The sequence below is a fragment of the Lepisma saccharinum genome, chromosome 25, assembly GCF_977018435.1.
Source record: "Lepisma saccharinum chromosome 25, izLepSacc3.1, whole genome shotgun sequence".
Lineage (NCBI taxonomy): Eukaryota > Metazoa > Arthropoda > Insecta > Zygentoma > Lepismatidae > Lepisma > Lepisma saccharinum.
The window spans coordinates 8,341,794-8,355,480 of NC_139253.1; the positions used below are offsets into that span (position 1 = coordinate 8,341,794).

General features: G+C 37.3%; 1 pseudogene; it reads left to right on the forward strand.

Moving 5' to 3' along the window:
• Nucleotides 1-2,389: 2,389 nt before the first annotated feature.
• LOC145978910 (large ribosomal subunit protein eL20 pseudogene) lies at nucleotides 2,390-4,139 on the forward strand (annotated as a pseudogene).
• Nucleotides 4,140-13,687: the final 9,548 nt, after the last annotated feature.

Below are 13,687 nucleotides of genomic sequence, written 5' to 3' on the forward strand. Positions count from 1 at the left end.
CTGCGTTTACTTCGCAATCACTATATACTCGCATTAATTTATAGCTTCTTTCTTAAGCAATCACTGCCATATCTTACCACCTTGTCTTGTATCTCAATTTCTTGCACACCTTTTCGAAAAGTTGGGTCAAAGAAGGGTAAACACCCCCCCCTTTTTTTTGCATCTTCTTTAGCACGGAATTCATAATATTTTCCTTAACTTTTTGTCGAGATACAAGAAGATATTTCGTGGTTTGATTTTGATTTGATTTTTGTTACATAGCATCGTTTTTCTGACACTTGTGGCTAATCGCGACGACGAGGATGAATGATATGATGATGGTATTTATGAAGAGACACTCGCAAAAAACAGCCATGCACTGGTCGAGATTCAAACCCGGGACGTGCTAACCATTCCGCCACGGAGGTCAGCAATGTTTGGTAGTAATAGAACTAATTGACAATTATTAGTTTCTAAAATAATGATATTCGGATATATTTCCGGTAACATCAACTCTGCAACTTTCTGCCAATTTTATGTGAATGTAGTACTGTACATGTTTACAAATCAATATTTGTAAGCAAATGGGAACATATTAACATCAATGTTACAATCATGATTTTCTAAAATACTAATAACGTTTAATTTTGTGATATATATTACCAGAGTATTTAAAAGTCGTAAAAGTCATTACTGTTTAATTGTTATTATATGGGGCATATTGTATTTAGTGTTGTCCACGGGACGAGACGGGACAGGCTTTTAAAAATTCGAGACGAGACGAGACGAGATTGACCATGTGTCATGAGACAAACGAATATTTTCGAGACGAGACAGCATTTCCACGAGACTTCCACGAGACGAGACAGGCCAAAGTCTCGTCTCGTGGGCAACACTAATTGTATTATAATGTGCCAATAACACAGGTATTGTTTCTTGTTTAATAAGCCTCCGATTCCCGGGTACAGTGGGATCCATGAGTATTTCCGTGCAAATTGTCCATGACTATTTTCATTAATTTTTCTTTTACACCCTATGTGATTTTAAGGGATAGATTTTTATGTATGCTGGTACAGAAGTTGTCAACAGCTTGTTTCGAATTTTCTTTTAATGCTTGAAGTTTTTGTTGGGTCAAATAAAGTTCACGACATGGTGATGGACAATTTGCACGGTAATACTCATGGATTCCACTGTACAAAGCGAAAAATCAGCATTAGTTATAGATACCATGCATTATTATGATAAGAACTCTTTATTAATTATTTACAATAACTTTCAGAATTTCTACCGAACAATACTCAAAATAAATAGCACTATTAATAATTAATTCACTTATTCTTCCATTTGTTCATCCATCAGAAGATCGAAGACCCGAGCAAAAACAAATATAAATCCTGAAGTTACAACATTAATCCAATTCAACGAGAGATTGCAGTTTGATTCAATAAAAAGTTTGATTCAATAAAAAATCTCAACTTACAAAATCTTACTCCTAAGAACATTACATGTATCAGACAATATGTCCACATTATCTAATAATGACATTTTATTGAAATGCTTTTGAAATCTTATAGTTGGAGAGTTTCTATGTACAGTGGGAGCCACAAGTATTGCTCGGCAAGTTGTCCATAACCATTTTCATTAATTTTCCTCTTTTTGCATTCTACGTGTTTTTAAGAAATAGATTTTTTACGCGTGCTGGTGCAGCAGGGGCTGTCATTAGCTTGTTTGGGATTTTGTTTCTGTCATTGCGTACGACAAAGGGAATAAACATGTTGATGGACAATTTTCTTGGTAAAACTTATGCATCCCACTGTACATTCGATCTGGAGAATGTCGTGTAAAAAGGTGTTGTATGCCTTGCTGTAGAGTGGGATCCATGAGTATTACCGTACAAATTGTCCATCACCATGTTCGTGCACTTTATTTGACCCAATAAGAGCTTCAAGAATTAAAAGAAAACTCAAAACAAGCTGTTGACAACTTCTGCAGCGACATAAATAAAAATCCCTCTCTTAAAAACACACAGGATGCAAGAGAAAAATTAATGAAAATAGTCATGGACAATTTGCACGGTAATACTCATGGATCCCACTGTACATGGTGTTACATGATTTTTTTAAAAAAAAAAAACAGTTCAGAACACAGCATGTCTTGTCGCTAATTTCCGTAGGTGCTCTTCAAACATGTTAAGTCTGAAATATTGTTGTTTAAGCCATAGCACCATCTGCATCATTTTTATTCATTGTTAGTCCATAATATTTCTTCCACTATAATCGTCTGCATAAGCAATACAAAAGATAACGACACTAAACAATGAAAGCTCAACGTTTGTTTCATTTCGAGAATGGGCGATAAGAAGAAAAAGAAGGCATTGTCGAACTTGAAGTAGCCTGTGTTGCGACGCGCTGTGCAGTGTGAAGCCGAAGCGCGTGGAGTTCGAGGTTGATTCTTCGCATCAAGTGTAAGAACGGTCTAACAAGTTCGATCTTTCAAGTTTTTACAATAATATTGTGGAAGTGTGTTCGATTCAGTGAGTTCCGCCGTACCAATATGTCAGGACACTTGAAGCAATACGAGATAATTGGTCGCAAGCTGCCAACTGCAAAAGAAACGAAGCCGCCCTTGTACAAACTGACAATATTTGCACCTAACCACGTCGAGGCGAAGTCTAAGTTTTGGTACTTCTTCCGTAAACTGAAGAAGGTCAAGAAGAGTACAGGGGAGATCGTATCATTGAAGATAGTTCCAGAAAAGTCCTTCTCGGAGATCAAGAACTACGGAATATGGCTACGCTATGACTCCAGATCAGGAACACACAACATGTACCGTGAGTATCGTGATGTTTCGGTGCCATCGGCCGTTTTCCAGTGCTACAAAGATATGGGGGCACGCCACAGGGCCAGGCCTCAGTCGGTGCAAATTATTCGGGTCGAAGCTGTATCAGCAAAGAATTGTCGGCGACCACAGGTCAAACAGTTTCACGATTCAAAGATTCATTTTCCGCTGCCAAAAAGATGGAATCGTACCCGTTTCGGGATGCTTGCTTTTAAAAGACCTAATGTTAACTTCTTAAGGTAAACGGTAAAGCTTTCAAGAGCTAAAACCTTCAACCATGTCTTAAAAAGAGTTGCATGTTTATATATTTCCTTGATTTTCTGTATTTTGGAAACTAGCAACATTATTTAGCACAGACAATGAAAGTTGCTGATTGGATTTTATTAGTATAATTTGCGTTTCGTTTCAAGTTGATATTATACCAACTTTTTGCTTTAATCAATCAATAAACGCTTGTCATTTATTACTTCTCAAAAAATGATTGTGTTTTGTTACCACGATTAAACCACATATTATCTGTTCAGAAGTGGAATATTTCATGTAAAATGTTTATAAAAATCAGCTATAATTTATGAAAAGTTGATTTACGTCCAATAATAGCTACTAAAGATAGACGTTTATGAACAGTGGTAGATGGAAAGACTACATAAAACGGGAAATTTTGTTTTAAAGTTTTAAAGAAATACATAATGGTTCTCTGTAATATTATTTTGGAAGTGCATATTAATCGTCACTCTAATTGTGTAATATGCGCATGGGAAAAAACAGCCTGCTGCTTGAATCTGAAGAAAATTTGTGCCGTAAATTCGAGGTAGTTTTAATTTACATGTTTTCTTATGGACAGAATAAATGATGTACTTAAGTACAGATGTGACTGGAAAGCATAATTTGGAAAGTTCCCAATATTGTTTTGATTAAAAGTCTCATTGTTGACTATTATTCTTCTGAACGAACAATGAAAGCAACTGTATTTTCTTCTTCGTTTTTGTCAGTCAGAATTGGTAACTCGTTGCTCTTTGTTAGTGTAACTTTTTAAAGCCAAACACGATTGTTGGTGAATATAAGTGCTCAGAGAATAACGATATGTAATTGCAACGAATCTTTGTGTCTAATAAAAGTCAACAAGAGAAGTTCGCAGTTGAATATCTTTATGTGCTGTGTTGCCATTTAGATAACATGTTTATAGTGTCCGTAATATCAATTTTCTATTTATAAACAATATTAGTTTGCTGAACTCTCATATTTTGTCAAGACTATTATCAAGCTTATATAGTAGTGGTTGTTCACATATAATCCTGATTGTTGTAGAACTACTATCAATAATAAATACATTGTTTACGTAGTGGATGAAGTTATATATGTTCCAAGCGTTTCAACGCATTTTACGTTTTTTCCCTAAGAGAGAGAATGGAAATTGGTCAGAATTTTTGTAAACGTAAAATTTCCTAAAGTACAGTGTATACATCACAATCATTACAATTTGAATAATGCAAACTTGTAAATTAAATAAGAGAAATATTGATTTTTTCATATCTGTAAGTCACGCAAAATATTTGTATTTATATTTTGGTTCTTTTATAGCACTTTTATATCTCTTGGGTTAATTGTGACGATGAGAATGAACTGATGGAATCGATGATGGTACAAATAACGATACATGTGCTATTCATGTCTGGCCATTGCTCGAATCTGGAACCTCTGGCTTCGTAGTATGATACGATGATTATTCCACCACAGAGTCCAGCTCACATACAGAGTAGAAAATAATAATGTATAATATGATTTGTATTTGTTTATGTAGAAACACATTACTTGGTGTTGGAATAATCATAATAGTAATATTTATTATTCGTGCATGGTTAATGCACATTGTACCTACCATGGATTGAAATTGTGATTCGCATGTTCGAAGGATGTGTGCTTTCCTTTCTTAGTGGAAGAAAAGTGTCGAAATATACCAAGACATTGCCTTTTCGAAATAATGTAGTTAATATTTCTATTATTTTATTTAGTTATTGAACGCCGTTTTTTCATCTCTTAATCGCGGCGATGAACATAGATAATGATTAGATGAAATAGGTGAACGTAAAACAATAATGGACTCGAACATGTCCTTCATTGGACGTCACTTTTCTACCTCTTTAAGCTAATTGCGACAATGAGGGTTACTTTTACGTTACTTTTTACAAAATTAATAGTTACTTTTTGTACGTTTTAACAGTAATGAATACAGTTATGATTTCCTTTAAAAAAAGAAAATTGTAATCTTATGACTTTATCAGTGAAGAAAAGAGCAACTTGTTTGCAGTTCATAAAAGCAACACACTCTGCCAGCTATATCTACAGGTAGAATAAAGTAACTAAAAATAACTCACCGTAAATTATTTTTAAAGTAAAGGTAACTGTAACAGAGTTACATTCGAAAAGAGTAACTGTAACAGAGTTAATTTTTTTAGTAAAGTAACTACAACTATAGCTCTCTCACCTTCTTGTCTGTTTCTCATTAGGATTTATGAAAATATACCAATTGATTTTTAGCTTCAACGATTATACTGTCCAGAAGTGCTGCGAGGCTAATTTTCGAATAAGCATGAAATCAGATTAAGCGAGGTGGTTGATGAATCGATTATTATTATTTTGCGTCGCTTTTCTTGCACTTTTGGCTAGTCGCGACGACGAAGATGAGTGCTGATGTGATGAAATAATGAAAGGACACTAGCAAAGAACGCCCAGGCCAGGATTCGATCCTGGGACCCCTGACTTCGTAGCGCGCTGTGCTAACCACTGCGCCACACAAGTTGGCTTAAATACGGTATACTGTGTATAATGTTGAGATGAAACCTGAAATAATTCGCACAGCTGGGATTCGAACCAAAAATATTCGACAGCAAGGTCTTGAGCACCAAGACGAAGAATTATAATTATTTAGACATAAAACGTTTACGAAAACAACACAAAAGTTTTGTTGCATAATATGTTTTATATCTGTGCTCAAGGACTGGACCTATGGTTTACAGTGGAATGCGAACCTCTGTGCTTTGCGCTTTCACCGAGAATCGAACCCTAGATCCTTTGATTGCAAGGCGGCATCGTTAACCACTACGCTATCGGGAAAGTCAATGGTCTCCAAATCTAAACAACAAATAGGGAAAATCCCCCCCCCCTCTCGACCTTTTGCTCCCTCCATCTTTCTTCTATAATAGATCTCATTTATTCAGGGGCGCCGACTTGTCAAAATTATTGGGGGTGCTCTGATCACTGAAATAAATTAATGAATGACTCACTCTCTCCCTTTTCTTAAGTTTTGGCCTCAGTGTTCGGAATCTCATAAAAGCACACGAATTCCTCAAAAATATCAACATTTTTATTCACAGTTCTAATGCAGAATATTAATTGTCCACGGATGGATATGTCACAAGTTTCGTCAACCATAATAGCAAAATATTTCCGACTTTTAATATCTGCTACCACGGAGCGCAAAACAGATCTCCCTAATATATCAAGGATCTCGTTCTGAATGTCATGTGAGAGCCATTTGTAGCCCGAACGTCCCATCCACTACCCTAGTTCATGCACATCGTCTTTTGAAACTCTTTTTAGTAAAAATGTTAACAATACTCATAATTACAATACTTAGTATATACCAATAAGTCATGTGTTTTGCTGGCTCTGGTCATAGCCCCCCAAAGTTGATGGTTTAACGGTCTCAGCCCCCAAATTGATGGTCCAGAACATTTCAAATGTGTATTTAAAGTTAAGTTCATGTGGCACAATTCAGAGTAAACTTTACAAGAGAAGCAAAATAATACATTAGATCCTCTTAAGCAAAATTATTTGGGGGGCTCTGCCCCCACATCGTTAACATTGTGGGGGCTCGAGCCCCCCAAGCCCCATGGAGTCGGCGCCTATGCATTTTCTCTTCTCCTCTGTGTCATGTACATGTTGCACAGTGATTCGGATCCCACTTTTACTGTAGATCAAGTCCCAATTAACTTATCTGTGCACAATTCAAATCACTCTTTCTCTTTCCTCTGTATTTATTTGTATATTCGTTTGCGTTTCTCCTTTCCTATCTGTCTTGCTGTTTATCTTTGCTCCGTTCATATGTACCTTTCTATTTCCCTCTCCTCCCTTGTCAAAATTTCATTTTTTCCTAGATTTCTCTATTTTGTTCCTCTATTTTTGTTCTAATTTTCCTCGCTTACGTTTTTTCTTCATTCTTTAACTTTGCAAGAACAAAGATAAAAGCGAAAGTAAGGCTCACAATTATTTCATTCAGCAGGCGTACAGTATCATAAGGTTTGCTACAATATTCCTAAGTATACCCCGTAAAATCATTGTAAGTCAACTTTATGCCCCCCTGGTGTATATGCCTGGTTTCTACAATCTTCGGAAGAAAAATTTAATTATAGTCCACACCAAAATAGACTTATTTGTCGAGGCTTAATTTTCAAAGTTGTATATGGTTATTTATTGGTGTGGTGCTGGGCGTTCCTGTAATAGAGGGTATTGCCGTACAACAACGACAAAGCATGTAGAGGACACCAAGCGTTTTGCTGGTCAAGACCTCGTTTCGACTCTACGAGCCCACGAAAAACTGCATTTTATATCTTGTATATATGCGACAATGCGTCACAGAATCACGGTTGCCACTGACATTTATTTTTTTTCTATCGGAAATCATATTTTTAGTACAGACTTGATAACCAATCTCTGCAGGGAGTGTCAATACATGTGCACAAAACTTGTTAAACCCGTCAGTAATGAAAAAATAGAAAACATGCAACACGTGTATAGGTGGTGGTGATGCATGCATGAGTTAATACTCGGTTGATACTTACCATGATAATCCAAATTCTGCTTACAATTAATTCCTTGTAGAGCATTCACCTGAATATTCATGCGGTTTCCCTGTCGCTGTTGCCTAAATATTCGCAATAGTTCCGTGGCTACGTGAACCTATTCAGTAAAGATGAATTTGAATTGCATCATCATTCATCCTCATCGTAACCAATAGCCAATAGAAAAGCGACGTCAAAATATTAGATAAATAAAGAATTTTCAATTTCCCCTTTCAGTAACTCTCAGTCGAGTGGAGGTGCGTTTCTTGTTTCTAGGAAAGGAGTGGACATCGCGTGAAAGTTTGAGCATTTTTCCCCGAAACGACTCCTGGACACGTTAAGTTTTGTCCAGCACGCAACCAGCTCCCGGACAGAGTACATGAGAATTGCTGGTTACTAGCGTGTGAAGAAGCAAGTTTAATGACCAAACGAAACTCGTAAAAATAAAGAAACGGAAGTGTGTAATGAAGAAGACCCCTTAAAATTGGCTTCGGAATACAGCAAGCATCGTTCTGTGACTAAAAAAAAGCTGTTTGGAAACCTGAGTGTACCGTTCAGTTGTGGTTTGTTTCTACTTCACAGGCACTTTTGGTATTTATTGGTCATCTGAGTATCTTTTGTAGCCACTGAAAAGCATGGTCTTTATACATTTTCTCACTGTAAAGAAACGCACTACAGTAAATGGCCAATAATATTAAAGCTTCTACCTTCTGAAAGCTATGGACATAATTATGTTTCTGGAACGAAAGTAAAGATATATTATAGTCCATGCGACGTCATATTTACGAGTTGTTCAGGCTCCCCTCTCTCTGTATGTGTGTGTATATTTCAGGTGGGAATATTTCCAGCACACGGAGTGATTCTGGGGTCCTGGAGGTAACCCTGGGGGCTATAGGCGGCCGAAGCGTGGTGCTGTTCACCTCAACTCCACAAACCCAGGAGATTGCGAATATGTGAGACCCTACATACACACTCTCTCTCCAAAAAATACCGAAATATCTTTCGACAGATATAGACAATATTTTAACGTGGCAAGAGAGTGCCATGTAGCCAAGAGGCATAGAATAGGGGATTTATATCTCAATTTTCATATTGAGATAGGACAAAAAGAAAGGTAAACGTTGCGGAAAAGAACCCACTTTATTACAAGTTACCAGTTGATTCTTTCACTAATTTCATCTTACCATCATTCATCCTCATCTTCTCGATTAACAAGGCATAAAAGCGACGCTAAATAAAAAATCATCTAACCAAAAACCATACAGCTGTGTTGGCATAGGATTAAAAAAAAGTCAATTTAGCAACTGTCAACAGGGGAAGCAAGAGAATTGCTCTAATATACTGCTGGACAATGAAAACCGGACACTTTAATATTTGACATCTGAATTGCAATAACAGCTCGCAGGTATATTCCAGAATGTTCGGCAGATCATGTAGTACCATATGCACCATTCATAGGCTCGGACTTTGTTTATGCATTCGTACTTAATTCAGTTTCTGCAACATTTAGTTAGCCCTTGTACCAGAGCTTTTATCGACCCATTGCGTTATCACAAAAAATGCAAGTGTCCGGTTTTTTTTGTCCAGCAGTATAGAACCGGAGTACACAGAGAAAGAAAAGTTTGTTCGGTATAACAAAAATAAGTTCCTGCTAACGAAATATTTGTTTAAATAGGCAACAAACAAATGATTATTTACCACAACCAAAATATTTTAGTAACATTTCACTTTTGCTTAGAGTTACCAAATAATTTGGTCAAGATTACCAAATTTGGTTAACATTCTTTGTCTTTAACAAAATACTCAACCAAACATATTTGGTTAATGGAAATAGGAGTAAATCAGTTTTTCTGTGTAAACGTCCTGGTTAAAAGAGTTGATTCCTTTAGTTTCCAATGTATCTTGGAGAGTAATATCAGTGTGGACTGTGTCGAAGAGAGGTTGACACTTGAGTTCCTTCCGAAAAACATCATCCCTTTACTCCTTGTGACAGAAAAGAGCATCTGGTTCATGAGAATGAAAAAATGAAGTCATAATCCCTCTTTACCGCCAGTACGAAATTGTTAGTAATGCCACTGGTCGTGTGCTATTGTGCTCAAGACTGTTGCTACGGAGCGAGCATGGTCTGTGGCCTTTTAACTACTTCATGTGTTTCTTCGTGCAGAATGAATTGTTGGAAGCCTGTTCTACCCCAGCGAGTTATGTCTGCTGACTCCGAGTTCAAGAACAGCGAACTGCATGTTCCTTATCTTCAGAAACTTTTTGCACAAGGGCAGAAGCATTTCGAAGGTTATTCCCAAACGATTTCTTGTCTGAAAGCAGTGCCGTATTTAACATTTCATTTCAGATTACGTTTTCTTTGCTGTGGATTAACCCCATAATTGTGCTGTATTACCACTAAATTCTATTTAGTCAACAATTTATACTGTAATTGTTGATAACACATCTCAGAAGTGTAAAACTGACAGTATGCACCAAGCATTGCTATTATTACAATATATTTAAGCGTTTGTTATTATTAAGTTATAAAAAGTATTATATTGATAAATTTTATGCAAGAAGGATATAAGACGTTACACTACTCGAAGGCTTCTCATATCGTCAATTTAAGTTAAAATCCTTTCACAAGAAGATAGATTCTGAATTAATTTATTTTTCTTCGCGTTTCTGCCAGTTTTGGCTAATTGCGAAGATGAGGATGAAAGGTGATGAGATGAAGAAGACGAAGGGGCGCCACACAACACTAGACCCATATTGGCCATTGGTTCAGACGCCAGAGCCTCGAAAATCTACATCATGCAGTCCAGGCTCTGTGGAAAACAAAATAAGCTATTTGGTACAGGCCAGGGCAAGTGAAATTATTTGTATTGCAAAATAATACGTGAGAAATAAAAAAAGAAATAGTAATGACCAACAGTGGAGGTTTTAATGGTTTACAGGGATATATATATATGGGGAAATAAGAGTTTTTATTATTTGTTTGGGTCTCCTTATGAGGGGCTCAATGTATAACTTTCAACATTATTTTATTTTCCAATGAAATATTGAATGTGTGTTGAAAATTTCATGAATTAATTGAGGATTCTGTGTGAGAGCATTTGAGGTCCTTATTTACTCAGATTTCTAATTGAAATTATTTATTCTATTTATGGTTATAAAACTTTTGCACACAGGAATTTTGCATGCAAAGAGGCAGTAAATTACGCAGGATTCTCTTCTGAAATGAAAATATCAACTCAATGTGGAGGATATTACCCAGTTAAGTCAGGGCCCCCGGATTCGAATCCCTGCCTGGGTGATCTTTGTGAGTGTCCCTTCATCAATTTCACCATTTAATCACTCATCCTAATCGTTGCGATTAGTCAAAAGTGGCAGAAAAGCGATGCCAAATAACAAAAATCAAATCAAAATGAAATTAAACTCCAAGAAAGGATAGGTGGGAATATGTATTATAGACAGAACGTGATAATCAAATTCTCAATCAATGTAAAATATTATGTTGTATAATTAAATAATCGAAATAATGTTGTTTTTTTAACTAATAAAGTTTGGTGTAACCTGATATACTACATCTATGCTTGTGTTTTCAGAGCTAACTAATTGCAATTACAAGCTTTCAAATGTTTTTCTCAAGTCTTTCTTCTTAGATCCCTATTATTCCCGCAATCGGAAAGATATAGGTATTAAGCTTTGCTTAGCTTTGGCCCCTCCCCCCAAATATCGGAAGAAATAGCCATCTATGCCCAAGGCGCATCCAAACATCCCTCCAGCAAACATTTTTCACTTCGAAATGTGGCCCAACCCGACTGCTACACCTCTTTGCAAGATCTTTGAACAACTAATGTGTGTGTGTTGGTTGAGAAGCGACGGGAAGATAACACTTTTCTTGGCTCAAAGTGTGATTATTATCGCTGGTGCTCGATTTACATGGAGGTGCGAATGGGTCTCAGCTGATAAGAAATCTTTAGCCCCACCATTTTAACACTGCAGCGAAAGAGAAGGTGGCTGAACATAGAAAATTGAGGAGAGAATTGAGGGAGGGTCGACGAAACACCTTTCCCCACGGGAGCCAAGTATCCTGCGTATGTCACGCTCAAAGTAGGTCTGTGCCAGGGAAAAGAATGGTTTGATGGATGGAGATTGTGTGACCCTCTTCCGCCACGGTTCCTGCCGCGAACTGCATTCTAGGAGCAGCCAGCAATTAAAAAACAACGCACTCTCGTGGTGTATCGGCGTCGGTAAACAGGGCGATGGGAATCTTTGCATGGGAACGGAATGAGAGAGAAAGAGAAGGAGAAAGTAGATCGCCGAAACAAAATGAACTGCGGGAAAGTCTTTTTTCACAAATTGGTGGCCACGTAAAACACATTTGCGGCTGCGGAAGATCTATTTAGAATACAATGGGAGAAGCCGCTGTGTTTCTTCAGTCACGCACGTTAACTTACACGTACACAAACAAATTCTTCGATGCAGGTTTTGGGTGGCCCTGCAGAACTGTAGGGAGGTCAGGCGATTGATAAAACTTGAATTGTTTTTCTACAGTGCCTTCATGTGGTTATTGTGCAGTTCGAACGCGCCTCGTATAGCGGCTGGAAGCACGCCGCTTGCCGGCGAAATCGTATATACGTATCAGTTCAACTGAAGCGCATTTGTACCTATCCAAAACGACTTTTTCGTCAACTTTCTCTGCGGTAAACACACTGCAGAACACTGTAATAGAAACTATGGCCAACAGCATGTTATTGAGAACAGATCCGTGACACCTCTCTGTTTGCTGTGAGTGTCTATCACCCCCCCCCCCCCTTTTGGATGCGTATTCCGACACGACACTCATACAAGTGACAGTAACAGTTGGTTCATGCTTTTTATTAATGATGATAATATTTGTAATAACTATATACCTGCCCCTGAATAAACAAAAAAAATGCAAAATTAATATGATTTTATGAGTTTTAGTGAATGAAAAAATGTAATTTATGAATTATTGTAATCGTTACATAACTACACCTACAAAAACAATAAAGGAAGCAGCGAATCAGTAACAAAATGGTTTCTTGAGTTCGATGGTGATGTATGACAATGTGTGGGCCTCTAACTCCCCCTCCGTTGTAATCAAGGGGTCCTGTGTTCGATACCCAGTGGAGATACATAGTGGTTCGAACCCATTTTAAACTTAGGTGCAGTCCTGGTTAGTCTTTCTGTGTGTAAAGTGGACTTAAAACCAAAACTAAACAAACAAACTAAAAAATCTAAGCCCCTCAGGTAAGTACATATCTCGTATACATGGGTAAGCTGGGTTTAATGGTAGATGCGAAAGAGGTGGAACAGTACATTATGGTAATGGTCTTACCATTTACAACCACGGTTCAAGGGATGAAATATTTCAACATGTCACAACACCTCAAGTTAATTCCACATAACATGACAGCCAAGGATTGATGGAAAGTGTCTCGCAAAGAAGAGCAGAGATAAGCACAGGCAGAAAAGGAAAAACAACCACATTTCCTTACTATTCTCATTCAAGGAATAAAGAAATTACTTCGATTCTTCAAGATAATCAAGCTGTAATTACATATTTTTCGTCTCCATCAACAGATTTCTCAAGCCGTGCACTCAATTCTGCTTGCAGGACGCACGTGTGGTTTCAAAATTTGAATCCACGAAAAGAAAAATGACTTCAAGTGCGAGCAGAAGATTAATCGCGTGCTGTTTGTAGAATTTTTGTCATCCTCGCTTCGCTAGTTACTCGAACTGATAACAGAGGGTGCGCTTTAGCTAATGAAGATACTTCTAGTAGTATGCAGGGTACCCTGATATTATCATAGCCCAGAAACAGTATTCATACAGATTCAACAAGCAAAGCTAATTGATGTGGTGGCTGCCTTTGTTATCCGTGTAATTTGCACTCGTTAGTAGGTACAATTCACGGGCTCGCATATTTACTTCTTTTCTACAATTTTTAAAAAAATCCTAAGATTGCAAGATTGAACTCTGGTGCTTTTTCGTATCATGTTAGGTGACTTTTCAGT